Source organism: Astyanax mexicanus, chromosome 8 (assembly GCF_023375975.1).
Source record: "Astyanax mexicanus isolate ESR-SI-001 chromosome 8, AstMex3_surface, whole genome shotgun sequence".
NCBI classification, from domain to species: domain Eukaryota; kingdom Metazoa; phylum Chordata; class Actinopteri; order Characiformes; family Acestrorhamphidae; genus Astyanax; species Astyanax mexicanus.
Window position 1 is genome coordinate 33169247 of NC_064415.1, and position 26949 is coordinate 33196195.

At 43.5% G+C, this 26949-nt stretch overlaps 64 non-coding genes across 64 annotated transcripts; all 64 read right to left on the reverse strand.

Moving 5' to 3' along the window:
* Positions 1 to 77: 77 nt before the first annotated feature.
* Positions 78 to 150, reverse strand: trnaf-gaa (transfer RNA phenylalanine (anticodon GAA)). Its single transcript has one exon. It is a non-coding gene; the product is annotated as a tRNA-Phe (tRNA).
* Positions 151 to 648: 498 nt separating this feature from the next.
* trnaq-cug (transfer RNA glutamine (anticodon CUG)) lies at positions 649 to 721 on the reverse strand. The gene has a single exon. It is a non-coding gene; the product is annotated as a tRNA-Gln (tRNA).
* A 671-nt stretch (positions 722 to 1392) lies between these two features.
* Positions 1393 to 1464, reverse strand: trnaq-cug (transfer RNA glutamine (anticodon CUG)). Its single transcript has one exon. It is a non-coding gene; the product is annotated as a tRNA-Gln (tRNA).
* Positions 1465 to 1564: 100 nt separating this feature from the next.
* Positions 1565 to 1637, reverse strand: trnaf-gaa (transfer RNA phenylalanine (anticodon GAA)). Its single transcript has one exon. It is a non-coding gene; the product is annotated as a tRNA-Phe (tRNA).
* Positions 1638 to 2135: 498 nt separating this feature from the next.
* trnaq-cug (transfer RNA glutamine (anticodon CUG)) lies at positions 2136 to 2207 on the reverse strand. Its single transcript has one exon. It is a non-coding gene; the product is annotated as a tRNA-Gln (tRNA).
* A 671-nt stretch (positions 2208 to 2878) lies between these two features.
* trnaq-cug (transfer RNA glutamine (anticodon CUG)) lies at positions 2879 to 2950 on the reverse strand. Its single transcript has one exon. It is a non-coding gene; the product is annotated as a tRNA-Gln (tRNA).
* A 100-nt stretch (positions 2951 to 3050) lies between these two features.
* On the reverse strand, positions 3051 to 3123 carry trnaf-aaa (transfer RNA phenylalanine (anticodon AAA)). Its single transcript has one exon. It is a non-coding gene; the product is annotated as a tRNA-Phe (tRNA).
* Positions 3124 to 3621: 498 nt separating this feature from the next.
* trnaq-cug (transfer RNA glutamine (anticodon CUG)) lies at positions 3622 to 3693 on the reverse strand. Its single transcript has one exon. It is a non-coding gene; the product is annotated as a tRNA-Gln (tRNA).
* A 100-nt stretch (positions 3694 to 3793) lies between these two features.
* trnaf-gaa (transfer RNA phenylalanine (anticodon GAA)) lies at positions 3794 to 3866 on the reverse strand. The gene has a single exon. It is a non-coding gene; the product is annotated as a tRNA-Phe (tRNA).
* Positions 3867 to 4364: 498 nt separating this feature from the next.
* Positions 4365 to 4436, reverse strand: trnaq-cug (transfer RNA glutamine (anticodon CUG)). Its single transcript has one exon. It is a non-coding gene; the product is annotated as a tRNA-Gln (tRNA).
* A 100-nt stretch (positions 4437 to 4536) lies between these two features.
* Positions 4537 to 4609, reverse strand: trnaf-gaa (transfer RNA phenylalanine (anticodon GAA)). The gene has a single exon. It is a non-coding gene; the product is annotated as a tRNA-Phe (tRNA).
* Positions 4610 to 5107: 498 nt separating this feature from the next.
* On the reverse strand, positions 5108 to 5179 carry trnaq-cug (transfer RNA glutamine (anticodon CUG)). The gene has a single exon. It is a non-coding gene; the product is annotated as a tRNA-Gln (tRNA).
* A 100-nt stretch (positions 5180 to 5279) lies between these two features.
* On the reverse strand, positions 5280 to 5352 carry trnaf-gaa (transfer RNA phenylalanine (anticodon GAA)). Its single transcript has one exon. It is a non-coding gene; the product is annotated as a tRNA-Phe (tRNA).
* Positions 5353 to 5851: 499 nt separating this feature from the next.
* Positions 5852 to 5923, reverse strand: trnaq-uug (transfer RNA glutamine (anticodon UUG)). Its single transcript has one exon. It is a non-coding gene; the product is annotated as a tRNA-Gln (tRNA).
* A 100-nt stretch (positions 5924 to 6023) lies between these two features.
* trnaf-gaa (transfer RNA phenylalanine (anticodon GAA)) lies at positions 6024 to 6096 on the reverse strand. Its single transcript has one exon. It is a non-coding gene; the product is annotated as a tRNA-Phe (tRNA).
* Positions 6097 to 6594: 498 nt separating this feature from the next.
* trnaq-cug (transfer RNA glutamine (anticodon CUG)) lies at positions 6595 to 6666 on the reverse strand. Its single transcript has one exon. It is a non-coding gene; the product is annotated as a tRNA-Gln (tRNA).
* Positions 6667 to 6766: 100 nt separating this feature from the next.
* On the reverse strand, positions 6767 to 6839 carry trnaf-gaa (transfer RNA phenylalanine (anticodon GAA)). The gene has a single exon. It is a non-coding gene; the product is annotated as a tRNA-Phe (tRNA).
* A 498-nt stretch (positions 6840 to 7337) lies between these two features.
* On the reverse strand, positions 7338 to 7409 carry trnaq-cug (transfer RNA glutamine (anticodon CUG)). Its single transcript has one exon. It is a non-coding gene; the product is annotated as a tRNA-Gln (tRNA).
* Positions 7410 to 7509: 100 nt separating this feature from the next.
* trnaf-gaa (transfer RNA phenylalanine (anticodon GAA)) lies at positions 7510 to 7582 on the reverse strand. The gene has a single exon. It is a non-coding gene; the product is annotated as a tRNA-Phe (tRNA).
* Positions 7583 to 8081: 499 nt separating this feature from the next.
* Positions 8082 to 8153, reverse strand: trnaq-uug (transfer RNA glutamine (anticodon UUG)). The gene has a single exon. It is a non-coding gene; the product is annotated as a tRNA-Gln (tRNA).
* A 100-nt stretch (positions 8154 to 8253) lies between these two features.
* trnaf-gaa (transfer RNA phenylalanine (anticodon GAA)) lies at positions 8254 to 8326 on the reverse strand. The gene has a single exon. It is a non-coding gene; the product is annotated as a tRNA-Phe (tRNA).
* A 499-nt stretch (positions 8327 to 8825) lies between these two features.
* On the reverse strand, positions 8826 to 8897 carry trnaq-cug (transfer RNA glutamine (anticodon CUG)). The gene has a single exon. It is a non-coding gene; the product is annotated as a tRNA-Gln (tRNA).
* A 100-nt stretch (positions 8898 to 8997) lies between these two features.
* Positions 8998 to 9070, reverse strand: trnaf-gaa (transfer RNA phenylalanine (anticodon GAA)). Its single transcript has one exon. It is a non-coding gene; the product is annotated as a tRNA-Phe (tRNA).
* Positions 9071 to 9569: 499 nt separating this feature from the next.
* trnaq-cug (transfer RNA glutamine (anticodon CUG)) lies at positions 9570 to 9641 on the reverse strand. Its single transcript has one exon. It is a non-coding gene; the product is annotated as a tRNA-Gln (tRNA).
* Positions 9642 to 9741: 100 nt separating this feature from the next.
* Positions 9742 to 9814, reverse strand: trnaf-gaa (transfer RNA phenylalanine (anticodon GAA)). Its single transcript has one exon. It is a non-coding gene; the product is annotated as a tRNA-Phe (tRNA).
* Positions 9815 to 10313: 499 nt separating this feature from the next.
* Positions 10314 to 10385, reverse strand: trnaq-uug (transfer RNA glutamine (anticodon UUG)). Its single transcript has one exon. It is a non-coding gene; the product is annotated as a tRNA-Gln (tRNA).
* A 100-nt stretch (positions 10386 to 10485) lies between these two features.
* trnaf-gaa (transfer RNA phenylalanine (anticodon GAA)) lies at positions 10486 to 10558 on the reverse strand. The gene has a single exon. It is a non-coding gene; the product is annotated as a tRNA-Phe (tRNA).
* A 499-nt stretch (positions 10559 to 11057) lies between these two features.
* Positions 11058 to 11129, reverse strand: trnaq-cug (transfer RNA glutamine (anticodon CUG)). Its single transcript has one exon. It is a non-coding gene; the product is annotated as a tRNA-Gln (tRNA).
* A 100-nt stretch (positions 11130 to 11229) lies between these two features.
* trnaf-gaa (transfer RNA phenylalanine (anticodon GAA)) lies at positions 11230 to 11302 on the reverse strand. The gene has a single exon. It is a non-coding gene; the product is annotated as a tRNA-Phe (tRNA).
* Positions 11303 to 11801: 499 nt separating this feature from the next.
* trnaq-uug (transfer RNA glutamine (anticodon UUG)) lies at positions 11802 to 11873 on the reverse strand. Its single transcript has one exon. It is a non-coding gene; the product is annotated as a tRNA-Gln (tRNA).
* A 100-nt stretch (positions 11874 to 11973) lies between these two features.
* On the reverse strand, positions 11974 to 12046 carry trnaf-gaa (transfer RNA phenylalanine (anticodon GAA)). The gene has a single exon. It is a non-coding gene; the product is annotated as a tRNA-Phe (tRNA).
* A 498-nt stretch (positions 12047 to 12544) lies between these two features.
* On the reverse strand, positions 12545 to 12616 carry trnaq-cug (transfer RNA glutamine (anticodon CUG)). Its single transcript has one exon. It is a non-coding gene; the product is annotated as a tRNA-Gln (tRNA).
* Positions 12617 to 12716: 100 nt separating this feature from the next.
* trnaf-gaa (transfer RNA phenylalanine (anticodon GAA)) lies at positions 12717 to 12789 on the reverse strand. The gene has a single exon. It is a non-coding gene; the product is annotated as a tRNA-Phe (tRNA).
* A 498-nt stretch (positions 12790 to 13287) lies between these two features.
* On the reverse strand, positions 13288 to 13359 carry trnaq-cug (transfer RNA glutamine (anticodon CUG)). Its single transcript has one exon. It is a non-coding gene; the product is annotated as a tRNA-Gln (tRNA).
* A 672-nt stretch (positions 13360 to 14031) lies between these two features.
* trnaq-cug (transfer RNA glutamine (anticodon CUG)) lies at positions 14032 to 14103 on the reverse strand. Its single transcript has one exon. It is a non-coding gene; the product is annotated as a tRNA-Gln (tRNA).
* Positions 14104 to 14203: 100 nt separating this feature from the next.
* On the reverse strand, positions 14204 to 14276 carry trnaf-gaa (transfer RNA phenylalanine (anticodon GAA)). The gene has a single exon. It is a non-coding gene; the product is annotated as a tRNA-Phe (tRNA).
* Positions 14277 to 14775: 499 nt separating this feature from the next.
* Positions 14776 to 14847, reverse strand: trnaq-cug (transfer RNA glutamine (anticodon CUG)). The gene has a single exon. It is a non-coding gene; the product is annotated as a tRNA-Gln (tRNA).
* Positions 14848 to 14947: 100 nt separating this feature from the next.
* On the reverse strand, positions 14948 to 15020 carry trnaf-gaa (transfer RNA phenylalanine (anticodon GAA)). Its single transcript has one exon. It is a non-coding gene; the product is annotated as a tRNA-Phe (tRNA).
* Positions 15021 to 15519: 499 nt separating this feature from the next.
* Positions 15520 to 15591, reverse strand: trnaq-cug (transfer RNA glutamine (anticodon CUG)). Its single transcript has one exon. It is a non-coding gene; the product is annotated as a tRNA-Gln (tRNA).
* A 671-nt stretch (positions 15592 to 16262) lies between these two features.
* On the reverse strand, positions 16263 to 16334 carry trnaq-cug (transfer RNA glutamine (anticodon CUG)). The gene has a single exon. It is a non-coding gene; the product is annotated as a tRNA-Gln (tRNA).
* A 672-nt stretch (positions 16335 to 17006) lies between these two features.
* Positions 17007 to 17078, reverse strand: trnaq-cug (transfer RNA glutamine (anticodon CUG)). The gene has a single exon. It is a non-coding gene; the product is annotated as a tRNA-Gln (tRNA).
* Positions 17079 to 17178: 100 nt separating this feature from the next.
* On the reverse strand, positions 17179 to 17251 carry trnaf-gaa (transfer RNA phenylalanine (anticodon GAA)). Its single transcript has one exon. It is a non-coding gene; the product is annotated as a tRNA-Phe (tRNA).
* A 499-nt stretch (positions 17252 to 17750) lies between these two features.
* Positions 17751 to 17822, reverse strand: trnaq-uug (transfer RNA glutamine (anticodon UUG)). The gene has a single exon. It is a non-coding gene; the product is annotated as a tRNA-Gln (tRNA).
* Positions 17823 to 17922: 100 nt separating this feature from the next.
* On the reverse strand, positions 17923 to 17995 carry trnaf-gaa (transfer RNA phenylalanine (anticodon GAA)). The gene has a single exon. It is a non-coding gene; the product is annotated as a tRNA-Phe (tRNA).
* A 498-nt stretch (positions 17996 to 18493) lies between these two features.
* trnaq-cug (transfer RNA glutamine (anticodon CUG)) lies at positions 18494 to 18565 on the reverse strand. The gene has a single exon. It is a non-coding gene; the product is annotated as a tRNA-Gln (tRNA).
* A 672-nt stretch (positions 18566 to 19237) lies between these two features.
* trnaq-cug (transfer RNA glutamine (anticodon CUG)) lies at positions 19238 to 19309 on the reverse strand. The gene has a single exon. It is a non-coding gene; the product is annotated as a tRNA-Gln (tRNA).
* Positions 19310 to 19409: 100 nt separating this feature from the next.
* Positions 19410 to 19482, reverse strand: trnaf-gaa (transfer RNA phenylalanine (anticodon GAA)). Its single transcript has one exon. It is a non-coding gene; the product is annotated as a tRNA-Phe (tRNA).
* A 499-nt stretch (positions 19483 to 19981) lies between these two features.
* Positions 19982 to 20053, reverse strand: trnaq-cug (transfer RNA glutamine (anticodon CUG)). The gene has a single exon. It is a non-coding gene; the product is annotated as a tRNA-Gln (tRNA).
* A 671-nt stretch (positions 20054 to 20724) lies between these two features.
* Positions 20725 to 20796, reverse strand: trnaq-cug (transfer RNA glutamine (anticodon CUG)). The gene has a single exon. It is a non-coding gene; the product is annotated as a tRNA-Gln (tRNA).
* A 100-nt stretch (positions 20797 to 20896) lies between these two features.
* trnaf-aaa (transfer RNA phenylalanine (anticodon AAA)) lies at positions 20897 to 20969 on the reverse strand. Its single transcript has one exon. It is a non-coding gene; the product is annotated as a tRNA-Phe (tRNA).
* Positions 20970 to 21467: 498 nt separating this feature from the next.
* trnaq-cug (transfer RNA glutamine (anticodon CUG)) lies at positions 21468 to 21539 on the reverse strand. The gene has a single exon. It is a non-coding gene; the product is annotated as a tRNA-Gln (tRNA).
* A 672-nt stretch (positions 21540 to 22211) lies between these two features.
* On the reverse strand, positions 22212 to 22283 carry trnaq-cug (transfer RNA glutamine (anticodon CUG)). The gene has a single exon. It is a non-coding gene; the product is annotated as a tRNA-Gln (tRNA).
* A 100-nt stretch (positions 22284 to 22383) lies between these two features.
* On the reverse strand, positions 22384 to 22456 carry trnaf-gaa (transfer RNA phenylalanine (anticodon GAA)). Its single transcript has one exon. It is a non-coding gene; the product is annotated as a tRNA-Phe (tRNA).
* A 499-nt stretch (positions 22457 to 22955) lies between these two features.
* trnaq-cug (transfer RNA glutamine (anticodon CUG)) lies at positions 22956 to 23027 on the reverse strand. The gene has a single exon. It is a non-coding gene; the product is annotated as a tRNA-Gln (tRNA).
* A 100-nt stretch (positions 23028 to 23127) lies between these two features.
* On the reverse strand, positions 23128 to 23200 carry trnaf-gaa (transfer RNA phenylalanine (anticodon GAA)). Its single transcript has one exon. It is a non-coding gene; the product is annotated as a tRNA-Phe (tRNA).
* Positions 23201 to 23698: 498 nt separating this feature from the next.
* On the reverse strand, positions 23699 to 23770 carry trnaq-cug (transfer RNA glutamine (anticodon CUG)). The gene has a single exon. It is a non-coding gene; the product is annotated as a tRNA-Gln (tRNA).
* A 672-nt stretch (positions 23771 to 24442) lies between these two features.
* Positions 24443 to 24514, reverse strand: trnaq-uug (transfer RNA glutamine (anticodon UUG)). Its single transcript has one exon. It is a non-coding gene; the product is annotated as a tRNA-Gln (tRNA).
* A 100-nt stretch (positions 24515 to 24614) lies between these two features.
* On the reverse strand, positions 24615 to 24687 carry trnaf-gaa (transfer RNA phenylalanine (anticodon GAA)). The gene has a single exon. It is a non-coding gene; the product is annotated as a tRNA-Phe (tRNA).
* A 498-nt stretch (positions 24688 to 25185) lies between these two features.
* On the reverse strand, positions 25186 to 25257 carry trnaq-cug (transfer RNA glutamine (anticodon CUG)). Its single transcript has one exon. It is a non-coding gene; the product is annotated as a tRNA-Gln (tRNA).
* Positions 25258 to 25357: 100 nt separating this feature from the next.
* Positions 25358 to 25430, reverse strand: trnaf-gaa (transfer RNA phenylalanine (anticodon GAA)). The gene has a single exon. It is a non-coding gene; the product is annotated as a tRNA-Phe (tRNA).
* Positions 25431 to 25930: 500 nt separating this feature from the next.
* trnaq-cug (transfer RNA glutamine (anticodon CUG)) lies at positions 25931 to 26002 on the reverse strand. The gene has a single exon. It is a non-coding gene; the product is annotated as a tRNA-Gln (tRNA).
* Positions 26003 to 26102: 100 nt separating this feature from the next.
* On the reverse strand, positions 26103 to 26175 carry trnaf-gaa (transfer RNA phenylalanine (anticodon GAA)). Its single transcript has one exon. It is a non-coding gene; the product is annotated as a tRNA-Phe (tRNA).
* Positions 26176 to 26673: 498 nt separating this feature from the next.
* trnaq-cug (transfer RNA glutamine (anticodon CUG)) lies at positions 26674 to 26745 on the reverse strand. The gene has a single exon. It is a non-coding gene; the product is annotated as a tRNA-Gln (tRNA).
* A 100-nt stretch (positions 26746 to 26845) lies between these two features.
* On the reverse strand, positions 26846 to 26918 carry trnaf-gaa (transfer RNA phenylalanine (anticodon GAA)). The gene has a single exon. It is a non-coding gene; the product is annotated as a tRNA-Phe (tRNA).
* Between the last annotated feature and the right edge of the window lie 31 nt (positions 26919 to 26949).

A 26949-nucleotide genomic window follows, 5' to 3' on the forward strand; every position in this document is an offset into this window, starting at 1 on the left:
ATTTCTTATAAACTTATCATCTCAAAAGCTGATTAGAAACACAACATCAACAAGCACAAAGAAGACCCTCAGTGTTCTGCCGAAACCCGGGATCGAACCAGGGACCTTTAGATCTTCAGTCTAATGCTCTCCCAACTGAGCTATTTCGGCAGCACACAGAGGAAACCTCACGCTGCATCACCTGTCTGTCCATGTTCAATTAAGCTAGCAAGCTCCAACAAAATCCTTGCAACAACTTAATGTGTCTTTCTTGGGTGGAAAGCTATGTGGAAGGCTATGCTTTGCCTTTGAAAAATAATAACTTTCTCCCCGTCGGGGAATCGAACCCCGGTCTTCCGCGTGACAGGCGGAGATACTGTCCACTATACTAACGAGGAGCACAGAACGATGCTGTGTACTCCAAAAAACGTGATTTACTAAACCACTTGTTAGGTTTCACCACTCTCTGCAGTGGTTTCGTCTTTGAAACAGAGCATTTTCCTTACCACACAGTGACGGCACAGGATCTAGAGTTCTTTTACAAGGCTTCATTTGAGGCAGTGTTCATGAAAAACGATGGATGTATTTCAACACTCTACAGAATCTTTAGGTAGGCGATGTGTTATTTTGCCCTGTTTTCTCAAATTAACTGTATTTTGAAGGAAAACAAGGGTCCACCGAGATTTGAACTCAGATCACTGGATTCAGAGTCCAGAGTGCTAACCATTACACCATGGAACCCACATCGAAAGCTTACGTTGAAGATTTCTTATAAACTTATCATGTCAATAGCTGATTAGAAACACAACGTCAACAAGCACAAAGAACACCCTCAGTGTTCTGCCGAAACCCGGGATCGAACCAGGGACCTTTAGATCTTCAGTCTAACACTCTCCCAACTGAGCTATTTCTCCAGCACACTGTGGAAACCTCACGCTGCATCACCTGTCTGTCCATGTTCAGTTAAGCTAGCAAACTCCAACAAAAACCTTGCAACAACTTAATGTGTCTTTCTTGGGTGACAAGCTATGTGGAAGGCTATGATTTGCCTTTGAAAAAGGATAACTTTCTCCCCGTCGGGAAATCTAACCCCGGGCTTCCGCGTGACAGGCGGAGATTCTGTCCACTATACTAACGAGGAGCACAGAACACTTCTGTGTACTCCAAAAAAACGTGATTTACTGAACCACTTGTTTGGCTTCACCACTCTCTGCAAGAGTTTCGTCTTTGAAACAGAGCATTTTCCCTACCACACAGTGACGGTACAGGATCTAGAGTTCTTTTACAAGGCTTCATTTGAGGCAGTGTTCATGAAAAACAATGGATGTATTTCACCACTCTACAGACTCTTTAGGTAGGTGATGTGTTATTTTGCCCTGTTTTCTCAAATTAATTGTATTTTGAAGGAAAACAAGGTTCCACCGAGATTTGAACTCGGATCGCTGGATTCAGAGTCCAGAGTGCTAACCATTACACCATGGAACCCACGTCAAAAGCTTACCTTGAAGATTTCTTATAAACTTATCATGTCAAAAGCTGATTAGAAACACATCGTCAACAAGCACAAAGAAGACCCTCAGCGTTCTGCCGAAACCTGGGATCGAACCAGGGACCTTTAGATCTTCAGTCTAACGCTTTCCCAACTGAGCTATTTCGGCAGCACACAGAGGAATCCTCACGCTGCATCACCTGTCTGTCCATGTTCAGTTAAGCTAGCAAGCTCCAACAAAAACCTTGCAACAACTTAATGTGTCTTTCTTGGGTGACAAGCTATGTGGAAGGCTATGCTTTGCCTTTGAAAAAGGATAACTTTCTCCCCGCCGGGAAATCTAACCCCGGGCTTCCGCGTGAAAGGCGGAGATTCTGTCCACTATACTAACGAGGAGCACAGAACGATACTGTGTACTCCAAAAAACGTGATTTACTAAACCACTTGTTAGGTTTCACCACTCTCTGCAAGAGTTTCGTCTTTGAAACAGAGCATTTTCCCTACCACACAGTGACGGTACAGGATCTAGAGTTCTTTTACAAGGCTTCATTTGAGGCAGTGTTCATGAAAAACAATGGATGTATTTCACCACTCTACAGACTCTTTAGGTAGGTGATGTGTGATTTTGCCCTGTTTTCTCAAATTAACTGTATTTTGAAGGAAAACAAGGTTCCACCGAGATTTGAACTCAGATCGCTGGATTCAGAGTTCAGAGTGCTAACCATTACACCATGGAACCCACGTCGAAAGCTTACCTTGAAGATTTCTTATAAACTTATCATGTCAATAGCTGATTAGAAACACAACGTCAACAAGCACAAAGAACACCCTCAGTGTTCTGCCGAAACCCGGGATCGAACCAGGGACCTTTAGATTTTCAGTCTAACACTCTCCCAACTGAGCTATTTCGCCAGCACACAGAGGAAACCTCACGCTGCATCACCTGTCTGTCCATGTTCAGTTAAGCTAGCAAGCTCCAACAAAATCCTTGCAACAACTTAATGTGTCTTTCTTGGGTAGAAAGCTATGTGGAAGGCTATGCTTTGCCTTTGAAAAATAATAACTTTCTCCCCGTCGGGGAAACGAACCCCGGTCTTCCGCGTGACAGGCGGAGATACTGTCCACTATACTAACGAGAAGCACAGAACGATACTGTGTACTCCAAAAAACGTGATTTACTAAACCACTTGTTAGGTTTCACCACTTTCTGCAAGAGTTTCGTCTTTGAAACAGAGCATTTTCCCTACCACACAGTGACGGTACAGGATCCAGAGTTCTTTTACAAGGCTTCATTTGAGGCAGTGTTCATGAAAAACAATGGATGTATTTCACCACTCTACAGACTCTTTAGGTGGTTGATGTGTTATTTTGCCCTGTTTTCTCAAATTAACTGTATTTTGAAGGAAAACAAGGTTCCACCGAGATTTGAACTCGGATCGCTGGATTCAGAGTCCAGAGTGCTAACCATTACACCATGGAACCCACGTCAAAAGCTTACCTTGAAGATTTCTTATAAACTTATCATGTCAAAAGCTGGTTAGAAACACAACGTCAACAAGCACAAAGAAGACCCTCAGTGTTCTGCCGAAACCCAGGATCGAACCAGGGACCTTTAGATCTTTAGTCTAACGCTCTCCCAACTGAGCTATTTCGGCAGCACAAAGAAGAAACCTCACGCTGCATCACCTGTCTGTCCATGTTCAGTTAAGCTAGCAAGCTCCAACAAAATCCTTGCAACAACTTAATGTGTCTTTCTTGGGTAGAAAGCTATGTGGAAGGCTATGCTTTGCCTTTGAAAAAGAATAACTTTCTCCCAGTCGGGGAATCGAACCCCGGTCTTCCGCGTGACAAGCGGAGATACTGTCCACTATACTAACGAGGAGCACAGAACGATACTGTGTACTCCAAAAAACGTGATTTACTAAACCACTTGTTAGGTTTCACCACTCTCTGCAGTGGTTTCGTCTTTAAAACAGAGCATTTCCCTTACCACACAGTGACGGCACAGGATCTAGAGTTCTTTTACAAGGCTTCATTTGAGGCAGTGTTCATGAAAAACGATGGATGTATTTCAACACTCTACAGAATCTTTAGGTAGGCGATGTGTTATTTTGCCCTGTTTTCTCAAATTAACTGTATTTTGAAGGAAAACAAGGTTCTACCGAGATTTGAACTCAGATCGCTGGATTCAGAGTCCAGAGTGCTAACCATTACACCATGGAACCCACGTCGAAAGCTTACCTTGAAGATTTCTTATAAACTTATCATGTCAATAGCTGATTAGAAACACAACATCAACAAGCACAAAGAACACCCTCAGTGTTCTGCCGAAACCCGGGATCGAACCAGGGACCTTTAGATCTTCAGTCTAACGCTTTCCCAACTGAGCTATTTCGGCAGCACACAGAGGAATCCTCACGCTGCATCACCTGTCTGTCCATGTTCAGTTAAGCTAGCAAGCTCCAACAAAAACCTTGCAACAACTTAATGTGTCTTTCTTGGGTGACAAGCTATGTGGAAGGCTATGCTTTGCCTTTGAAAAAGGATAACTTTCTCCCCGCCGGGAAATCTAACCCCGGGCTTCCGCGTGAAAGGCGGAGATTCTGTCCACTATACTAACGAGGAGCACAGAACGATACTGTGTACTCCAAAAAACGTGATTTACTAAACCACTTGTTAGGTTTCACCACTCTCTGCAAGAGTTTCGTCTTTGAAACAGAGCATTTTCCCTACCACACAGTGACGGTACAGGATCTAGAGTTCTTTTACAAGGCTTCATTTGAGGCAGTGTTCATGAAAAACAATGGATGTATTTCACCACTCTACAGACTCTTTAGGTAGGTGATGTGTGATTTTGCCCTGTTTTCTCAAATTAACTGTATTTTGAAGGAAAACAAGGTTCCACCGAGATTTGAACTCAGATCGCTGGATTCAGAGTCCAGAGTGCTAACCATTACACCATGGAACCCACATTGAAAGCTTACCTTGAAGATTTCTTATAAACTTATCATGTCAAAAGCTGATTAGAAACACATCGTCAACAAGCACAAAGAAGACCCTCAGTGTTCTGCCAAAACCCGGGATCGAACCAGGGACCTTTAGATCTTCAGTCTAACGCTCTCCCAACTGAGCTATTTCGGCAGCACAAAGAAGAAACCTCACGCTGCATCACCTGTCTGTCCATGTTCAGTTAAGCTAGCAAGCTCCAACAAAATCCTTGCAACAACTTAATGTGTCTTTCTTGGGTAGAAAGCTATGTGGAAGGCTATGCTTTGCCTTTGAAAAAGAAAAACTTTCTCCCCGTCGGGGAATCGAACCCCGGTCTTCCGCGTGACAGGCGGAGATACTGTCCACTATACTAACGAGGAGCACAGAACGATACTGTGTACTCCAAAAAACGTGATTTACTAAACCACTTGTTAGGTTTCACCACTCTCTGCAGTGGTTTCGTCTTTGAAACAGAGCATTTTCCTTACCACACAGTAACGGCACAGGATCTAGAGTTCTTTTACAAGGCTTCATTTGAGGCAGTGTTCATGAAAAACCATGGATGTATTTCAACACTCTACAGAATCTTTAGGTAGGCGATGTGTTATTTTGCCCTGTTTTCTCAAATTAATTGTATTTTGAAGGAAAACAAGGTTCCACCGAGATTTGAACTCGGATCACTGGATTCAGGGTCCAGAGTGCTAACCATTACACCATGGAACCCACGTCAAAAGCTTACCTTGAAGATTTCTTATAAACTTATCTTGTCAAAAGCTGATTAGAAACACATCGTCAACAAGCACAAAGAAGACCCTCAGTGTTCTGCCAAAACCCGGGATCGAACCAGGGACCTTTAGATCTTCAGTCTAACGCTCTCCCAACTGAGCTATTTCGGCAGCACAAAGAAGAAACCTCACGCTGCATCACCTGTCTGTCCATGTTCAGTTAAGCTAGCAAACTCCAACAAAAACCTTGCAACAACTTAATGTGTCTTTCTTGGGTGACAAGCTATGTGGAAGGCTATGCTTTGCCTTTGAAAAAGGATAACTTTCTCCCCGTCGGGAAATCTAACCCCGGGCTTCCGTGTGACAGGCGGAGATTCTGTCCACTATACTAACGAGGAGCATAGAACACTTCTGTGTACTCCAAAAAAACGTGATTTACTGAACCACTTGTTTGGCTTCACCACTCTCTGCAAGAGTTTCGTCTTTGAAACAGAGCATTTTCCCTACCACACAGTGACGGTACAGGATCTAGAGTTCTTTTACAAGGCTTCATTTGAGGCAGTGTTCATGAAAAACGATGGATGTATTTCACCACTCTACAGACTCTTTAGGTAGGCGATGTGTTATTTTGCCCTGTTTTCTCAAATTAATTGTATTTTGAAGGAAAACAAGGTTCCACCGAGATTTGAACTCGGATCACTGGATTCAAAGTCCAGAGTGCTAACCATTACACCATGGAACCCACGTCAAAAGCTTACCTTGAAGATTTCTTATAAACTTATCATGTCAAAAACTGATTAGAAACACATCGTCAACAAGCACAAAGAAGACCCTCAGTGTTCTGCCGAAACCCGGGATCGAACCAGGGACCTTTAGATCTTCAGTCTAACGCTCTCCCAACTGAGCTATTTCGGCAGCACAAAGAAGAAACCTCACGCTGCATCACCTGTCTGTCCATGTTCAGTTAAGCTAGCAAGCTCCAACAAAATCCTTGCAACAACTTAATGTGTCTTTCTTCGGTAGAAAGCTATGTGGAAGGCTATGCTTTGCCTTTGAAAAAGAAAAACTTTCTCCCCGTCGGGGAATCGAACCCCGGTCTTCCGCGTGACAGGCGGAGATACTGTCCACTATACTAACGAGGAGCACAGAACGATACTGTGTACTCCAAAAAACGTGATTTACTAAACCACTTGTTAGGTTTCACCACTCTCTGCAGTGGTTTCGTCTTTGAAACAGAGCATTTTCCTTACCACACAGTAACGGCACAGGATCTAGAGTTCTTTTACAAGGCTTCATTTGAGGCAGTGTTCATGAAAAACCATGGATGTATTTCAACACTCTACAGAATCTTTAGGTAGGCGATGTGTTATTTTGCCCTGTTTTCTCAAATTAATTGTATTTTGAAGGAAAACAAGGTTCCACCGAGATTTGAACTGGGATCACTGGATTCAGAGTCCAGAGTGCTAACCATTACACCATGGAACCCACATCGAAAGCTTACCTTGAAGATTTCTTATAAACTTATCATGTCAATAGCTGATTAGAAACACAACGTCAACAAGCACAAAGAACACCCTCAGTGTTCTGCCGAAACCCGGGATCGAACCAGGGACCTTTAGATCTTCAGTCTAACGCTCTCCCAACTGAGCTATTTCGGCAGCACAAAGAAGAAACCTCACGCTGCATCACCTGTCTGTCCATGTTCAGTTAAGCTAGCAAACTCCAACAAAAACCTTGCAACAACTTAATGTGTCTTTCTTGGGTGACAAGCTATGTGGAAGGCTATGCTTTGCCTTTGAAAAAGAATAACTTTCTCCACGTCGGGGAATCGAACCCCGGTCTTCCGCGTGACAGGTGGAGATACTGTCCACTATACTAACGAGGAGCACAGAACGATACTGTGTACTCCAAAAAACGTGATTTACTAAACCACTTGTTAGGTTTCACCACTCTCTGCAGTGGTTTCGTCTTTGAAACAGAGCATTTTCCTTACCACACAGTGACGGCACAGGATCTAGAGTTCTTTTACAAGGCTTCATTTGAGGCAGTGTTCATGAAAAACGATGGATGTATTTCAACACTCTACAGAATCTTTAGGTAGGCGATGTGTTATTTTGCCCTGTTTTCTCAAATTAACTGTATTTTGAAGGAAAACAAGGTTCCACCGAGATTTGAACTCAGATCGCTGGATTCAGAGTCCAGAGTGCTAACCATTACACCATGGAACCCACGTCGAAAGCTTACCTTGAAGATTTCTTATAAACTTATCATGTCAATAGCTGATTAGAAGCACAACGTCAACAAGCACAAAGAACACCCTCAGTGTTCTGCCGAAACCCGGGATCGAACCAGGGACCTTTAGATCTTCAGTCTAACACTCTCCCAACTGAGCTATTTCGGCAGCACAAAGAAGAAACCTCACGCTGCATCACCTGTCTGTCCATGTTCAGTTAAGCTAGCAAACTCCAACAAAAACCTTGCAACAACTTAATGTGTCTTTCTTGGGTGACAAGCTATGTGGAAGGCTATGCTTTGCCTTTGAAAAAGGATAACTTTCTCCCCGTCGGGAAATCTAACCCCGGGCTTCCGTGTGACAGGCGGAGATTCTGTCCACTATACTAACGAGGAGCACAGAACGCTTCTGTGTACTCCAAAAAAATGTGATTTACTGAACCACTTGTTTGGCTTCACCACTCTCTGCAAGAGTTTCGTCTTTGAAACAGAGCATTTTCCCTACCACACAGTGACGGTACAGGATCTAGAGTTCTTTTACAAGGCTTCATTTGAGGCAGTGTTCATGAAAAACGATGGATGTATTTCACCACTCTACAGACTCTTTAGGTAGGCGATGTGTTATTTTGCCCTGTTTTCTCAAATTAATTGTATTTTGAAGGAAAACAAGGTTCCACCGAGATTTGAACTCGGATCACTGGATTCAAAGTCCAGAGTGCTAACCATTACACCATGGAACCCACGTCAAAAGCTTACCTTGAAGATTTCTTATAAACTTATCATGTCAATAGCTGATTAGAAACACAACGTCAACAAGCACAAAGAACACCCTCAGTGTTCTGCCGAAACCCGGGATCGAACCAGGGACCTTTAGATCTTCAGTCTAACGCTCTCCCAACTGAGCTATTTCGGCAGCACAAAGAAGAAACCTCACGCTGCATCACCTGTCTGTCCATGTTCAGTTAAGCTAGCAAGCTCCAACAAAATCCTTGCAACAACTTAATGTGTCTTTCTTGGGTAGAAAGCTATGTGGAAGGCTATGCTTTGCCTTTGAAAAAGAATAACTTTCTCCCCGTCGGGGAAACGAACCCCAGTCTTCCGCGTGACAGGCGGAGATACTGTCCACTATACTAACGAGGAGCACAGAACACTTCTGTGTACTCCAAAAAAACGTGATTTACTGAACCACTTGTTTGGCTTCACCACTCTCTGCAAGAGTTTCGTCTTTGAAACAGAGCATTTTCCCTACCACACAGTGACGGTACAGGATCTAGAGTTCTTTTACAAGGCTTCATTTGAGGCAGTGTTCATGAAAAACAATGGATGTATTTCACCACTCTACAGACTCTTTAGGTAGGTGATGTGTTATTTTGCCCTGTTTTCTCAAATTAATTGTATTTTGAAGGAAAACAAGGTTCCACCGAGATTTGAACTCGGATCGCTGGATTCAGAGTCCAGAGTGCTAACCATTACACCATGGAACCCACGTCAAAAGCTTACCTTGAAGATTTCTTATAAACTTATCATGTCAATAGCTGATTAGAAACACGACGTCAACAAGCACAAAGAACACCCTCAGTGTTCTGCCGAAACCCGGGATCGAACCAGGGACCTTTAGATCTTCAGTCTAACGCTCTCCCAACTGAGCTATTTCGGCAGCAGACAGAGGGAACCTCACGCTGCATAACCTGTCTGTCCATGTTCAGTTAAGCTAGCAAACTCCAACAAAAACCTTGCAACAACTTAATGTGTCTTTCTTGGGTGACAAGCTATGTGGAAGGCTATGCTTTGCCTTTGAAAAAGGATAACTTTCTCCCCGTCGGGAAATCTAACCCCGGGCTTCCGCGTGACAGGCGGAGATTCTGTCCACTATACTAACGAGGAGCACAGAACGATACTGTGTACTCCAAAAAAACGTGATTTACTAAACCACTTGTTAGGTTTCACCACTCTCTGCAAGAGTTTCGTCTTTGAAACAGAGCGTTTTCCCTACCACACAGTGACGGTACAGGATCTAGAGTTCTTTTACAAGGCTTCATTTGAGGCAGTGTTCATGAAAAACGATGGATGTATTTCACCACTCTACAGACTCTTTAGGTAGGCGATGTGTTATTTTGCCCTGTTTTCTCAAATTAATTGTATTTTGAAGGAAAACAAGGTTCCACCGAGATTTGAACTCGGATCACTGGATTCAAAGTCCAGAGTGCTAACCATTACACCATGGAACCCACGTCAAAAGCTTACCTTGAAGATTTCTTATAAACTTATCATGTCAAAAACTGATTAGAAACACATCGTCAACAAGCACAAAGAAGACCCTCAGTGTTCTGCCGAAACCCGGGATCGAACCAGGGACCTTTAGATCTTCAGTCTAACGCTCTCCCAACTGAGCTATTTCGGCAGCACAAAGAAGAAACCTCACGCTGCATCACCTGTCTGTCCATGTTCAGTTAAGCTAGCAAACTCCAACAAAAACCTTGCAACAACTTAATGTGTCTTTCTTGGGTAGAAAGCTATGTGGAAGGCTATGCTTTGCCTTTGAAAAAGGATAACTTTCTCCCCGTCGGGAAATCTAACCCCGGGCTTCCGTGTGACAGGCGGAGATTCTGTCCACTATACTAACGAGGAGCACAGAACGCTTCTGTGTACTCCAAAAAAACGTGATTTACTGAACCACTTGTTTGGCTTCACCACTCTCTGCAAGAGTTTCGTCTTTGAAACAGAGCATTTTCCCTACCACACAGTGACGGTACAGGATCTAGAGTTCTTTTACAAGGCTTCATTTGAGGCAGTGTTCATGAAAAACCATGGATGTATTTCAACACTCTACAGACTCTTTAGGTAGGCGATGTGTTATTTTGCCCTGTTTTCTCAAATTAATTGTATTTTGAAGGAAAACAAGGTTCCACCGAGATTTGAACTCGGATCACTGGATTCAAAGTCCAGAGTGCTAACCATTACACCATGGAACCCACGTCAAAAGCTTACCTTGAAGATTTCTTATAAACTTATCATGTCAAAAGCTGATTAGAAACACATCGTCAACAAGCACAAAGAAGACCCTCAGTGTTCTGCCGAAACCCGGGATCGAACCAGGGACCTTTAGATCTTCAGTCTAACGCTCTCCCAACTGAGCTATTTCGGCAGCACAAAGAAGAAACCTCACGCTGCATCACCTGTCTGTCCATGTTCAGTTAAGCTAGCAAGCTCCAACAAAATCCTTGCAACAACTTAATGTGTCTTTCTTGGGTAGAAAGCTATGTGGAAGGCTATGCTTTGCCTTTGAAAAAGAATAACTTTCTCCCCGTCGGGGAAACGAACCCCAGTCTTCCGCGTGACAGGCAGAGATACTGTCCACTATACTAACGAGGAGCACAGAACACTTCTGTGTACTCCAAAAAAACGTGATTTACTGAACCACTTGTTTGGCTTCACCACTCTCTGCAAGAGTTTCGTCTTTGAAACAGAGCATTTTCCCTACCACACAGTGACGGTACAGGATCTAGAGTTCTTTTACAAGGCTTCATTTGAGGCAGTGTTCATGAAAAACAATGGATGTATTTCACCACTCTACAGACTCTTTAGGTAGGTGATGTGTTATTTTGCCCTGTTTTCTCAAATTAATTGTATTTTGAAGGAAAACAAGGTTCCACCGAGATTTGAACTCGGATCGCTGGATTCAGAGTCCAGAGTGCTAACCATTACACCATGGAACCCACGTCAAAAGCTTACCTTGAAGATTTCTTATAAACTTATCATGTCAATAGCTGATTAGAAACACGACGTCAACAAGCACAAAGAACACCCTCAGTGTTCTGCCGAAACCCGGGATCGAACCAGGGACCTTTAGATCTTCAGTCTAACGCTCTCCCAACTGAGCTATTTCGGCAGCACACAGAGGAAACCTCACGCTGCATAACCTGTCTGTCCATGTTCAGTTAAGCTAGCAAACTCCAACAAAAACCTTGCAACAACTTAATGTGTCTTTCTTGGGTGACAAGCTATGTGGAAGGCTATGCTTTGCCTTTGAAAAAGGATAACTTTCTCCCCGTCGGGAAATCTAACCCCGGGCTTCCGCGTGACAGGCAGAGATTCTGTCCACTATACTAACGAGGAGCACAGAACGCTTCTGTGTACTCCAAAAAAACGTGATTTACTGAACCACTTGTTTGGCTTCACCACTCTCTGCAAGAGTTTCGTCTTTGAAACAGAGCATTTTCCCTACCACACAGTGACGGTACAGGATCTAGAGTTCTTTTACAAGGCTTCATTTGAGGCAGTGTTCATGAAAAACGATGGATGTATTTCACCACTCTACAGACTCTTTAGGTAGGCGATGTGTTATTTTGCCCTGTTTTCTCAAATTAATTGTATTTTGAAGGAAAACAAGGTTCCACCGAGATTTGAACTCGGATCACTGGATTCAAAGTCCAGAGTGCTAACCATTACACCATGGAACCCACGTCAAAAGCTTACCTTGAAGATTTCTTATAAACTTATCATGTCAAAAACTGATTAGAAACACATCGTCAACAAGCACAAAGAAGACCCTCAGTGTTCTGCCGAAACCCGGGATCGAACCAGGGACCTTTAGATCTTCAGTCTAACGCTCTCCCAACTGAGCTATTTCGGCAGCACAAAGAAGAAACCTCACGCTGCATCACCTGTCTGTCCATGTTCAGTTAAGCTAGCAAGCTCCAACAAAATCCTTGCTACAACTTAATGTGTCTTTCTTGGGTAGAAAGCTATGTGGAAGGCTATGCTTTGCCTTTGAAAAAGAAAAACTTTCTCCCCGTCGGGGAATCGAACCCCGGTCTTCCGCGTGACAGGCGGAGATACTGTCCACTATACTAACGAGGAGCACAGAACGATACTGTGTACTCCAAAAAACGTGATTTACTAAACCACTTGTTAGGTTTCACCACTCTCTGCAGTGGTTTCGTCTTTGAAACAGAGCATTTTCCTTACCACACAGTAACGGCACAGGATCTAGAGTTCTTTTACAAGGCTTCATTTGAGGCAGTGTTCATGAAAAACCATGGATGTATTTCAACACTCTACAGAATCTTTAGGTAGGCGATGTGTTATTTTGCCCTGTTTTCTCAAATTAATTGTATTTTGAAGGAAAACAAGGTTCCACCGAGATTTGAACTCGGATCACTGGATTCAGAGTCCAGAGTGCTAACCATTACACCATGGAACCCACATCGAAAGCTTACCTTGAAGATTTCTTATAAACTTATCATGTCAATAGCTGATTAGAAACACAACGTCAACAAGCACAAAGAACACCCTCAGTGTTCTGCCGAAACCCGGGATCGAACCAGGGACCTTTAGATCTTCAGTCTAACGCTCTCCCAACTGAGCTATTTCGGCAGCACACAGAGGAAACCTCACGCTGTATCACCTGTCTGTCCATGTTCAGTTAAGCTAGCAAACTCCAACAAAAACCTTGCAACAACTTAATGTGTCTTTCTTGGGTGACAAGCTATGTGGAAGGCTATGCTTTGCCTTTGAAAAAGAATAACTTTCTCCACGTCGGGGAATCGAACCCCGGTCTTCCGCGTGACAGGTGTAGATACTGTCCACTATACTAACGAGGAGCACAGAACGATACTGTGTACTCCAAAAAACGTGATTTACTAAACCACTTGTTAGGTTTCACCACTCTCTGCAGTGGTTTCGTCTTTGAAACAGAGCATTTTCCTTACCACACAGTGACGGCACAGGATCTAGAGTTCTTTTACAAGGCTTCATTTGAGGCAGTGTTCATGAAAAACGATGGATGTATTTCAACACTCTACAGAATCTTTAGGTAGGCGATGTGTTATTTTGCCCTGTTTTCTCAAATTAACTGTATTTTGAAGGAAAACAAGGTTCCACCGAGATTTGAACTCAGATCGCTGGATTCAGAGTCCAGAGTGCTAACCATTACACCATGGAACCCACGTCGAAAGCTTACCTTGAAGATTTCTTATAAACTTATCATGTCAATAGCTGATTAGAAGCACAACGTCAACAAGCACAAAGTACACCCTCAGTGTTCTGCCGAAACCCGGGATCGAACCAGGGACCTTTAGATCTTCAGTCTAACACTCTCCCAACTGAGCTATTTCGCCAGCACACAGAGGAAACCTCACGCTGCATCACCTGTCTGTCCATGTTCAGTTAAGCTAGCAAGCTCCAACAAAAACCTTGCAACAACTTAATGTGTCTTTCTTGGGTGACAAGCTATGTGGAAGGCTATGCTTTGCCTTTGAAAAAGGATAACTTTCTCCCCGTCGGGAAATCTAACCCCGGGCTTCCGCGTGAAAGTCGGAGATTCTGTCCACTATACTAACGAGGAGCACAGAACGCTTCTGTGTACTCCAAAAAAACGTGATTTACTGAACCACTTGTTTGGCTTCACCACTCTCTGCAAGAGTTTCGTCTTTGAAACAGAGCATTTTCCCTACCACACAGTGACGGTACAGGATCTAGAGTTCTTTTACAAGGCTTCATTTGAGGCAGTGTTCATGAAAAACGATGGATGTATTTCACCACTCTACAGACTCTTTAGGTAGGCGATGTGTTATTTTGCCCTGTTTTCTCAAATTAATTGTATTTTGAAGGAAAACAAGGTTCCACCGAGATTTGAACTCGGATCACTGGATTCAGAGTCCAGAGTGCTAACCATTACACCATGGAACCCACATTGAAAGCTTACCTTGAAGATTTCTTATAAACTTATCATGTCAAAAGCTGATTAGAAACACAACATCAACAAGCACAAAGAAGACCCTCAGTGTTCTGCCGAAACCCGGGATCGAACCAGGGACCTTTAGATCTTCAGTCTAACGCTCTCCCAACTGAGCTATTTCGGCAGCACACAGAGGAAACCTCACGCTGTATCACCTGTCTGTCCATGTTCAGTTAAGCTAGCAAACTCCAACAAAAACCTTGCAACAACTTAATGTGTCTTTCTTGGGTGACAAGCTATGTGGAAGGCTATGCTTTGCCTTTGAAAAAGGATAACTTTCTCCCCGTCGGGAAATCTAACCCCGGGCTTCCGCGTGACAGGCGGAGATTCTGTCCACTATACTAACGAGGAGCACAGAACACTTCTGTGTACTCCAAAAAAACGTGATTTACTGAACCACTTGTTTGGCTTCACCACTCTCTGCAAGAGTTTCGTCTTTGAAACAGAGCATTTTCCCTACCACACAGTGACGGTACTGGATCTAGAGTTCTTTTACAAGGCTTCATTTGAGGCAGTGTTCATGAAAAACAATGGATGTATTTCACCACTCTACAGACTCTTTAGGTAGGTGATGTGTTATTTTGCCCTGTTTTCTCAAATTAATTGTATTTTGAAGGAAAACAAGGTTCCACCGAGATTTGAACTCGGATCGCTGGATTCAGAGTCCAGAGTGCTAACCATTACACCATGGAACCCACGTCAAAAGCTTACCTTGAAGATTTCTTATAAACTTATCATGTCAAAAGCTGATTAGAAACACATCGTCAACAAGCACAAAGAAGACCCTCAGTGTTCTGCCGAAACCCGGGATCGAACCCGGGACCTTTAGATCTTCAGTCTAACGCTCTCCCAACTGAGCTATTTCGGCAGCACACAGAGGAAACCTCACGCTGCATCACCTGTCTGTCCATGTTCAGTTAAGCTAGCAAGCTCCAACAAAATCCTTGCAACAACTTAATGTGTCTTTCTTGGGTGGAAAGCTATGTGGAAGGCTATGCTTTGCCTTTGAAAAATAATAACTTTCTCCCCATCGGGGAATCGAACCCCCGGTCTTCCACGTGACAGGCGGAGATACTGTCCACTATACTAACGAGGAGCACAGAACGGTACTGTGTACTCCAAAAAACGTGATTTACTAAACCACTTGTTAGGTTTCACCACTCTCTGCAGTGGTTTCGTCTTTGAAACAGAGCATTTTCCTTACCACACAGTGACGGCACAGGATCTAGAGTTCTTTTACAAGGCTTCATTTGAGGCAGTGTTCATGAAAAACGATGGATGTATTTCAACACTCTACAGAATCTTTAGGTAGGCGATGTGTTATTTTGCCCTGTTTTCTCAAATTAATTGTATTTTGAAGGAAAACAAGGTTCCACCGAGATTTGAACTCGGATCACTGGATTCAGAGTCCAGAGTGCTAACCATTACACCATGGAACCCACGTCAAAAGCTTACCTTGAAGATTTCTTATAAACTTATCATGTCAAAAGCTGATTAGAAACACATCGTCAACAAGCACAAAGAAGACCCTCAGTGTTCTGCCAAAACCCGGGATCGAACCAGGGACCTTTAGATCTTCAGTCTAACGCTCTCCCAACTGAGCTATTTCTGCAGCACAAAGAAGAAACCTCACGCTGCATCACCTGTCTGTCCATGTTCAGTTAAGCTAGCAAGCTCCAACAAAATCCTTGCAACAACTTAATGTGTCTTTCTTGGGTAGAAAGCTATGTGGAAGGCTATGCTTTGCCTTTGAAAAAGAATAACTTTCTCCCAGTCGGGGACTCGAACCCCGGTCTTCCGCGTGACAAGCGGAGATACTGTCCACTATACTAACGAGGAGCACAGAACGATACTGTGTACTCCAAAAAACGTGATTTACTAAACCACTTGTTAGGTTTCACCACTCTCTGCAGTGGTTTCGTCTTTGAAACAGAGCATTTCCCTTACCACACAGTGACGGCACAGGATCTAGAGTTCTTTTACAAGGCTTCATTTGAGGCAGTGTTCATGAAAAACGATGGATGTATTTCAACACTCTACAGAATCTTTAGGTAGGCGATGTGTTATTTTGCCCTGTTTTCTCAAATTAACTGTATTTTGAAGGAAAACAAGGTTCCACCGAGATTTGAACTCAGATCGCTGGATTCAGAGTCCAGAGTGCTAACCATTACACCATGGAACCCACGTCGAAAGCTTACCTTGAAGATTTCTTATAAACTTATCATGTCAATAGCTGATTAGAAACACAACATCAACAAGCACAAAGAACACCCTCAGTGTTCTGCCGAAACCCGGGATCGAACCAGGGACCTTTCGATCTTCAGTCTAACACTCTCCCAACTGAGCTCTTTCGCCAGCACACAGAGGAAACCTCACGCTGCATCACCTGTCTGTCCATGTTCAGTTAAGCTAGCAAACTCCAACAAAAACCTTGCAACAACTTAATGTGTCTTTCTTGGGTGACAAGCTATGTGGAAGGCTATGCTTTGCCTTTGAAAAAGAATAACTTTCTCCCCGTCGGGGAAACGAACCCCGGTCTTCCGCGTGACAGGTGGAGATACTGTCCACTATACTAACGAGGAGCACAGAACACTTCTGTGTACTCCAAAAAAACGTGATTTACTGAACCACTTGTTTGGCTTCACCACTCTCTGCAAGAGTTTCGTCTTTGAAACAGAGCATTTTCCCTACCACACAGTGACGGTACAGGATCTAGAATTCTTTTACAAGGCTTCATTTGAGGCAGTGTTCATGAAAAACAATGGATGTATTTCACCACTCTACAGACTCTTTAGGTAGGTGATGTGTTATTTTGCCCTGTTTTCTCAAATTAATTGTATTTTGAAGGAAAACAAGGTTCCACCGAGATTTGAACTCGGATCGCTGGATTCAGAGTCCAGAGTGCTAACCATTACACCATGGAACCCACGTCAAAAGCTTACCTTGAAGATTTCTTATAAACTTATCATGTCAATAGCTGATTAGAAACACGACGTCAACAAGCACAAAGAACACCCTCAGTGTTCTGCCGAAACCCGGGATCGAACCAGGGACCTTTAGATCTTCAGTCTAACGCTCTCCCAACTGAGCTATTTCGGCAGCACACAGAGGAAACCTCACGCTGCATAACCTGTCTGTCCATGTTCAGTTAAGCTAGCAAACTCCAACAAAAACCTTGCAACAACTTAATGTGTCTTTCTTGGGTGACAAGCTATGTGGAAGGCTATGCTTTGCCTTTGAAAAAGGATAACTTTCTCCCCGTCGGGAAATCTAACCCTGGGCTTCCGCGTGACAGGCGGAGATTCTGTCCACTATACTAACGAGGAGCACAGAACACTTCTGTGTACTCCAAAAAAACGTGATTTACTGAACCACTTGTTTGGCTTCACCACTCTCTGCAAGAGTTTCGTCTTTGAAACAGAGCATTTTCCCTACCACACAGTGACGGTACAGGATCTAGAGTTCTTTTACAAGGCTTCATTTGAGGCAGTGTTCATGAAAAACGATGGATGTATTTCACCACTCTACAGACTCTTTAGGTAGGCGATGTGTTATTTTGCCCTGTTTTCTCAAATTAATTGTATTTTGAAGGAAAACAAGGTTCCACCGAGATTTGAACTCGGATCACTGGATTCAAAGTCCAGAGTGCTAACCATTACACCATGGAACCCACGTCAAAAGCTTACCTTGAAGATTTCTTATAAACTTATCATGTCAAAAGCTGATTAGAAACACATCGTCAACAAGCACAAAGAAGACCCTCAGTGTTCTGCCGAAACCCGGGATCGAACCAGGGACCTTTAGATCTTCAGTCTAACGCTCTCCCAACTGAGCTATTTCGGCAGCACAAAGAAGAAACCTCACGCTGCATCACCTGTCTGTCCATGTTCAGTTAAGCTAGCAAGCTCCAACAAAATCCTTGCAACAACTTAATGTGTCTTTCTTGGGTAGAAAGCTATGTGGAAGGCTATGCTTTGCCTTTGAAAAAGAAAAACTTTCTCCCCGTCGGGGAATCGAACCCCGGTCTTCCGCGTGACAGGCGGAGATACTGTCCACTATACTAACGAGGAGCACAGAAGGATACTGTGTACTCCAAAAAACGTGATTTACTAAACCACTTGTTAGGTTTCACCACTCTCTGCAGTGGTTTCTTCTTTGAAACAGAGCATTTTCCTTACCACACAGTAACGGCACAGGATCTAGAGTTCTTTTACAAGGCTTCATTTGAGGCAGTGTTCATGAAAAACCATGGATGTATTTCAACACTCTACAGAATCTTTAGGTAGGCGATGTGTTATTTTGCCCTGTTTTCTCAAATTAATTGTATTTTGAAGGAAAACAAGGTTCCACCGAGATATGAACTCGGATCACTGGATTCAGAGTCCAGAGTGCTAACCATTACACCATGGAACCCACATCGAAAGCTTACCTTGAAGATTTCTTATAAACTTATCATGTCAATAGCTGATTAGAAACACAACGTCAACAAGCACAAAGAACACCCTCAGTGTTCTGCCGAAACCCGGGATCGAACCAGGGACCTTTAGATCTTCAGTCTAACACTCTCCCAACTGAGCTATTTCGCCAGCACACAGAGGAAACCTCACGCTGCATCACCTGTCTGTCCATGTTCAGTTAAGCTAGCAAGCTCCAACAAAAACCTTGCAACAACTTAATGTGTCTTTCTTGGGTGACAAGCTATGTGGAAGGCTATGCTTTGCCTTTGAAAAAGGATAACTTTCTCCCCGCCGGGAAATCTAACCCCGGGCTTCCGCGTGAAAGGCGGAGATTCTGTCCACTATACTAACGAGGAGCACAGAACGCTTCTGTGTACTCCAAAAAAACGTGATTTACTGAACCACTTGTTTGGCTTCACCACTCTCTGCAAGAGTTTCGTCTTTGAAACAGAGCATTTTCCCTACCACACAGTGACGGTACAGGATCTAGAGTTCTTTTACAAGGCTTCATTTGAGGCAGTGTTCATGAAAAACGATGGATGTATTTCACCACTCTACAGACTCTTTAGGTAGGCGATGTGTTATTTTGCCCTGTTTTCTCAAATTAATTGTATTTTGAAGGAAAACAAGGTTCCACCGAGATTTGAACTCGGATCACTGGATTCAGAGTCCAGAGTGCTAACCATTACACCATGGAACCCACGTCAAAAGCTTACCTTGAAGATTTCTTATAAACTTATCATGTCAAAAGCTGATTAGAAACACATCGTCAACAAGCACAAAGAAGACCCTCAGTGTTCTGCCGAAACCCGGGATCGAACCAGGGACCTTTAGATCTTCAGTCTAACGCTCTCCCAACTGAGCTATTTCGGCAGCACACAGAGGAAACCTCACGCTGCATCACCTGTCTGTCCATGTTCAGTTAAGCTAGCAAGCTCCAACAAAATCCTTGCAACAACTTAATGTGTCTTTCTTGGGTGGAAAGCTATGTGGAAGGCTATGCTTTGCCTTTGAAAAATAATAACTTTCTCCCCATTGGGGAATCGAACCCCCGGTCTTCCACGTGACAGGCGGAGATACTGTCCACTATACTAACGAGGAGCACAGAACGATACTGTGTACTCCAAAAAACGTGATTTACTAAACCACTTGTTAGGTTTCACCACTCTCTGCAAGAGTTTCGTCTTTGAAACAGAGCATTTTCCCTACCACACAGTGACGGTACAGGATCTAGAGTTCTTTTACAAGGCTTCATTTGAGGCAGTGTTCATGAAAAACAATGGATGTATTTCACCACTCTACAGACTCTTTAGGTAGGTGATGTGTGATTTTGCCCTGTTTTCTCAAATTAACTGTATTTTCAAGGAAAACAAGGTTCCACCGAGATTTGAACTCAGATCGCTGGATTCAGAGTTCAGAGTGCTAACCATTACACCATGGAACCCACGTCGAAAGCTTACCTTGAAGATTTCTTATAAACTTATCATGTCAATAGCTGATTAGAAACACAACGTCAACAAGCACAAAGAACACCCTCAGTGTTCTGCCGAAACCCGGGATCGAACCAGGGACCTTTAGATTTTCAGTCTAACACTCTCCCAACTGAGCTATTTCGCCAGCACACAGAGGAAACCTCACGCTGCATCACCTGTCTGTCCATGTTCAGTTAAGCTAGCAAGCTCCAACAAAATCCTTGCAACAACTTAATGTGTCTTTCTTGGGTAGAAAGCTATGTGGAAGGCTATGCTTTGCCTTTGAAAAAGAATAACTTTCTCCCCGTCGGGGAAACGAACCCCGGTCTTCCGCGTGACAGGCGGAGATACTGTCCACTATACTAACGAGAAGCACAGAACGATACTGTGTACTCCAAAAAACGTGATTTACTGAACCACTTGTTTGGCTTCACCACTCTCTGCAAGAGTTTCGTCTTTGAAACAGAGCATTTTCCCTACCACACAGTGACGGTACAGGATCCAGAGTTCTTTTACAAGGCTTCATTTGAGGCAGTGTTCATGAAAAACAATGGATGTATTTCACCACTCTACAGACTCTTTAGGTGGTTGATGTGTTATTTTGCCCTGTTTTCTCAAATTAACTGTATTTTGAAGGAAAACAAGGTTCCACCGAGATTTGAACTCGGATCGCTGGATTCAGAGTCCAGAGTGCTAACCATTACACCATGGAACCCACGTCAAAAGCTTACCTTGAAGATTTCTTATAAACTTATCATGTCAAAAGCTGGTTAGAAACACAACGTCAACAAGCACAAAGAAGACCCTCAGTGTTCTGCCGAAACCCGGGATCGAACCAGGGACCTTTAGATCTTTAGTCTAACGCTCTCCCAACTGAGCTATTTCGGCAGCACAAAGAAGAAACCTCACGCTGCATCACCTGTCTGTCCATGTTCAGTTAAGCTAGCAAGCTCCAACAAAATCCTTGCAACAACTTAATGTGTCTTTCTTGGGTAGAAAGCTATGTGGAAGGCTATGCTTTGCCTTTGAAAAAGAATAACTTTCTCCCAGTCGGGGAATCGAACCCCGGTCTTCCGCGTGACAAGCGGAGATACTGTCCACTATACTAACGAGGAGCACAGAACGATACTGTGTACTCCAAAAAACGTGATTTACTAAACCACTTGTTAGGTTTCACCACTCTCTGCAGTGGTTTCGTCTTTGAAACAGAGCATTTCCCTTACCACACAGTGACGGCACAGGATCTAGAGTTCTTTTACAAGGCTTCATTTGAGGCAGTGTTCATGAAAAACGATGGATGTATTTCAACACTCTACAGAATCTTTAGGTAGGCGATGTGTTATTTTGCCCTGTTTTCTCAAATTAACTGTATTTTGAAGGAAAACAAGGTTCTACCGAGATTTGAACTCAGATCGCTGGATTCAGAGTCCAGAGTGCTAACCATTACACCATGGAACCCACGTCGAAAGCTTACCTTGAAGATTTCTTATAAACTTATCATGTCAATAGCTGATTAGAAACACAACATCAACAAGCACAAAGAACACCCTCAGTGTTCTGCCGAAACCCGGGATCGAACCAGGGACCTTTCGATCTTCAGTCTAACACTCTCCCAACTGAGCTATTTCGCCAGCACACAGAGGAAACCTCACGCTGCATCACCTGTCTGTCCATGTTCAGTTAAGCTAGCAAACTCCAACAAAAACCTTGCAACAACTTAATGTGTCTTTCTTGGGTGACAAGCTATGTGGAAGGCTATGCTTTGCCTTTGAAAAAGAATAACTTTCTCCCCGTCGGGGAAACGAACCCCGGTCTTCCGCGTGACAGGTGGAGATACTGTCCACTATACTAACGAGGAGCACAGAACACTTCTGTGTACTCCAAAAAAACGTGATTTACTGAACCACTTGTTTGGCTTCACCACTCTCTGCAAGAGTTTCGTCTTTGAAACAGAGCATTTTCCCTACCACACAGTGACGGTACAGGATCTAGAGTTCTTTTACAAGGCTTCATTTGAGGCAGTGTTCATGAAAAACAATGGATGTATTTCACCACTCTACAGACTCTTTAGGTAGGTGATGTGTTATTTTGCCCTGTTTTCTCAAATTAATTGTATTTTGAAGGAAAACAAGGTTCCACCGAGATTTGAACTCGGATCGCTGGATTCAGAGTCCAGAGTGCTAACCATTACACCATGGAACCCACGTCAAAAGCTTACCTTGAAGATTTCTTATAAACTTATCATGTCAATAGCTGATTAGAAACACGACGTCAACAAGCACAAAGAACACCCTCAGTGTTCTGCCGAAACCCGGGATCGAACCAGGGACCTTTAGATCTTCAGTCTAACGCTCTCCCAACTGAGCTATTTCGGCAGCACACAGAGGAAACCTCACGCTGCATAACCTGTCTGTCCATGTTCAGTTAAGCTAGCAAACTCCAACAAAAACCTTGCAACAACTTAATGTGTCTTTCTTGGGTGACAAGCTATGTGGAAGGCTATGCTTTGCCTTTGAAAAAGGATAACTTTCTCCCCGTCGGGAAATCTAACCCCGGGCTTCCGCGTGACAGGCGGAGATTCTGTCCACTATACTAACGAGGAGCACAGAACGCTTCTGTGTACTCCAAAAAAACGTGATTTACTGAACCACTTGTTTGGCTTCACCACTCTCTGCAAGAGTTTCGTCTTTGAAACAGAGCATTTTCCCTACCACACAGTGACGGTACAGGATCTAGAGTTCTTTTACAAGGCTTCATTTGAGGCAGTGTTCATGAAAAACGATGGATGTATTTCACCACTCTACAGACTCTTTAGGTAGGTGATGTGTTATTTTGCCCTGTTTTCTCAAATTAATTGTATTTTGAAGGAAAACAAGGTTCCACCGAGATTTGAACTCGGATCGCTGGATTCAGAGTCCAGAGTGCTAACCATTACACCATGGAACCCACGTCAAAAGCTTACCTTGAAGATTTCTTATAAACTTATCATGTCAAAAGCTGATTAGAAACACATCGTCAACAAGCACAAGGAAGACCCTCAGCGTTCTGCCGAAACCCGGGATCGAACCAGGGACCTTTAGATCTTCAGTCTAACGCTCTCCCAACTGAGCTATTTCGGCAGCACACAGAGGAAACCTCACGCTGCATCACCTGTCTGTCCATGTTCAGTTAAGCTAGCAAGCTCCAACAAAATCCTTGCAACAACTTAATGTGTCTTTCTTGGGTGGAAAGCTATGTGGAAGGCTATGCTTTGCCTTTGAAAAATAATAACTTTCTCCCCATCGGGGAATCGAACCCCGGTCTTCCGCGTGACAAGCGGAGATACTGTCCACTATACTAACGAGGAGCACAGAACGATACTGTGTACTCCAAAAAACGTGATTTACTAAACCACTTGTTAGGTTTCACCACTCTCTGCAGTGGTTTCGTCTTTGAAACAGAGCATTTCCCTTACCACACAGTGACGGCACAGGATCTAGAGTTCTTTTACAAGGCTTCATTTGAGGCAGTGTTCATGAAAAACGATGGATGTATTTCAACACTCTACAGAATCTTTAGGTAGGCGATGTGTTATTTTGCCCTGTTTTCTCAAATTAACTGTATTTTGAAGGAAAACAAGGTTCCACCGAGATTTGAACTCAGATCGCTGGATTCAGAGTTCAGAGTGCTAACCATTACACCATGGAACCCACGTCGAAAGCTTACCTTGAAGATTTCTTATAAACTTATCATGTCAATAGCTGATTAGAAACACAACGTCAACAAGCACAAAGAACACCCTCAGTGTTCTGCCGAAACCCGGGATCGAACCAGGGACCTTTAGATCTTCAGTCTAACACTCTCCCAACTGAGCTATTTCGCCAGCACACAGAGGAATCCTCACGCTGCATCACCTGTCTGTCCATGTTCAGTTAAGCTAGCAAACTCCAACAAAAACCTTGCAACAACTTAATGTGTCTTTCTTGGGTGACAAGCTATGTGGAAGGCTATGCTTTGCCTTTGAAAAAGGATAACTTTCTCCCCGTCGGGAAATCTAACCCCGGGCTTCCGCGTGACAGGCGGAGATTCTGTCCACTATACTAACGAGGAGCACAGAACGCTTCTGTGTACTCCAAAAAAACGTGATTTACTGAACCACTTGTTTGGCTTCACCACTCTCTGCAAGAGTTTCGTCTTTGAAACAGAGCATTTTCCCTACCACACAGTGACGGTACAGGATCTAGAGTTCTTTTACAAGGCTTCATTTGAGGCAGTGTTCATGAAAAACGATGGATGTATTTCACCACTCTACAGACTCTTTAGGTAGGCGATGTGTTATTTTGCCCTGTTTTCTCAAATTAATTGTATTTTGAAGGAAAACAAGGTTCCACCGAGATTTGAACTCGGATCACTGGATTCAAAGTCCAGAGTGCTAACCATTACACCATGGAACCCACGTCAAAAGCTTACCTTGAAGATTTCTTATAAACTTATCATGTCAAAAGCTGATTAGAAAAACATCGTCAACAAGCACAAAGAAGACCCTCAGTGTTCTGCCGAAACCCGGGATCGAACCAGGGACCTTTAGATCTTCAGTCTAACGCTCTCCCAACTGAGCTATTTCGGCAGCACAAAGAAGAAACCTCACGCTGCATCACCTGTCTGTCCATGTTCAGTTAAGCTAGCAAGCTCCAACAAAATCCTTGCAACAACTTAATGTGTCTTTCTTGGGTAGAAAGCTATGTGGAAGGCTATGCTTTGCCTTTGAAAAAGAATTACTTTCTCCCCGTCGGGGAATCGAACCCCGGTCTTCCGCGTGACAGGCGGAGATACTGTCCACTATACTAACGAGGAGCACAGAACGATACTGTGTACTCCAAAAAACGTGATTTACTAAACCACTTGTTAGGTTTCACCACTTTCTGCAAGAGTTTCGTCTTTGAAACAGAGCATTTTCCCTACCACACAGTGACGGTACAGGATCTAGAGTTCTTTTACAAGGCTTCATTTGAGGCAGTGTTCATGAAAAACAATGGATGTATTTCACCACTCTACAGACTCTTTAGGTAGGCGATGTGTTATTTTGCCCTGTTTTCTCAAATTAATTGTATTTTGAAGGAAAACAAGGTTCCACCGAGATTTGAACTCGGATCGCTGGATTCAGAGTCCAGAGTGCTAACCATTACACCATGGAACCCACATCAAAAGCTTACCTTGAAGATTTCTTATAAACTTATCATGTCAAAAGCTGATTAGAAACACAACATCAACAAGCACAAAGAAGACCCTCAGTGTTCTGCCGAAACCCGGGATCGAACCAGGGACCTTTAGATCTTCAGTCTAACGCTCTCCCAACTGAGCTATTTCGGCAGCACACAGAGGAAATCTCACGCTGCATCACCTGTCTGTCCATGTTCAATTAAGCTAGCAAGCTCCAACAAAATCCTTGCAACAACTTAATGTGTCTTTCTTGGGTGGAAAGCTATGTGGAAGGCTATGCTTTGCCTTTGAAAAAGAATAACTTTTTGTCCACGTCGGGGAATCGAACCCCGGTCTTCCGCGTGACAGGTGGAGATACTGTCCACTATACTAACGAGGAGCACAGAACGATACTGTGTACTCCAAAAAACGTGATTTACTAAACCACTTGTTAGGTTTCACCACTCTCTGCAGTGGTTTCGTCTTTGAAACAGAGCATTTTCCTTACCACACAGTGACGGCACAGGATCTAGAGTTCTTTTACAAGGCTTCATTTGAGGCAGTCTTCATGAAAAACGATGGATGTATTTCAACACTCTACAGAATCTTTAGGTAGGCGATGTGTTATTTTGCCCTGTTTTCTCAAATTAACTGTATTTTGAAGGAAAACAAGGTTCCACCGAGATTTGAACTCAGATCGCTGGATTCAGAGTCCAGAGTGCTAACCATTACACCATGGAACCCACATCGAAAGCTTACCTTGAAGATTTCTTATAAACTTATCATGTCAAAAGCTGATTAGAAACACAACATCAACAAGCACAAAGAAGACCCTCAGTGTTCTGCCGAAACCCGGGATCGAACCAGGGACCTTTAGATCTTCAGTCTAACGCTCTCCCAACTGAGCTATTTCGGCAGCACACAGAGGAAACCTCACGCTGCATAACCTGTCTGTCCATGTTCAGTTAAGCTAGCAAGCTCCAACAAAATCCTTGCAACAACTTAATGTGTCTTTCTTGGGTAGAAAGCTATGTGGAAGGCTATGCTTTGCCTTTGAAAAATAATAACTTTCTCCCCGTCGGGGAATCGAACCCCGGTCTTCCGCGTGACAGGCGGAGATACTGTCCACTATACTAACGAGGAGCACAGAACGATACTGTGTACTCCAAAAAACGTGTTTTACTAAACCACTTGTTAGGTTTCACCACTCTCTGCAAGAGTTTCGTCTTTGAAACAGAGCATTTTCCCTACCACACAGTGACGGTACAGGATCTAGAGTTCTTTTACAAGGCTTCATTTGAGGCAGTGTTCATGAAAAACAATGGATGTATTTCACCACTCTACAGACTCTTTAGGTAGGCGATGTGTTATTTTGCCCTGTTTTCTCAAATTAATTGTATTTTGAAGGAAAACAAGGTTCCACCGAGATTTGAACTCGGATCGCTGGATTCAGAGTCCAGAGTGCTAACCATTACACCATGGAACCCACGTCAAAAGCTTACCTTGAAGATTTCTTATAAACTTATCATCTCAAAAGCTGATTAGAAACACAACATCAACAAGCACAAAGAAGACCCTCAGTGTTCTGCCGAAACCAGGGATCGAACCAGGGACCTTTAGATCTTCAGTCTAATGCTCTCCCAACTGAGCTATTTCGGCAGCACACAGAGGAAACCTCACGCTGCATCAC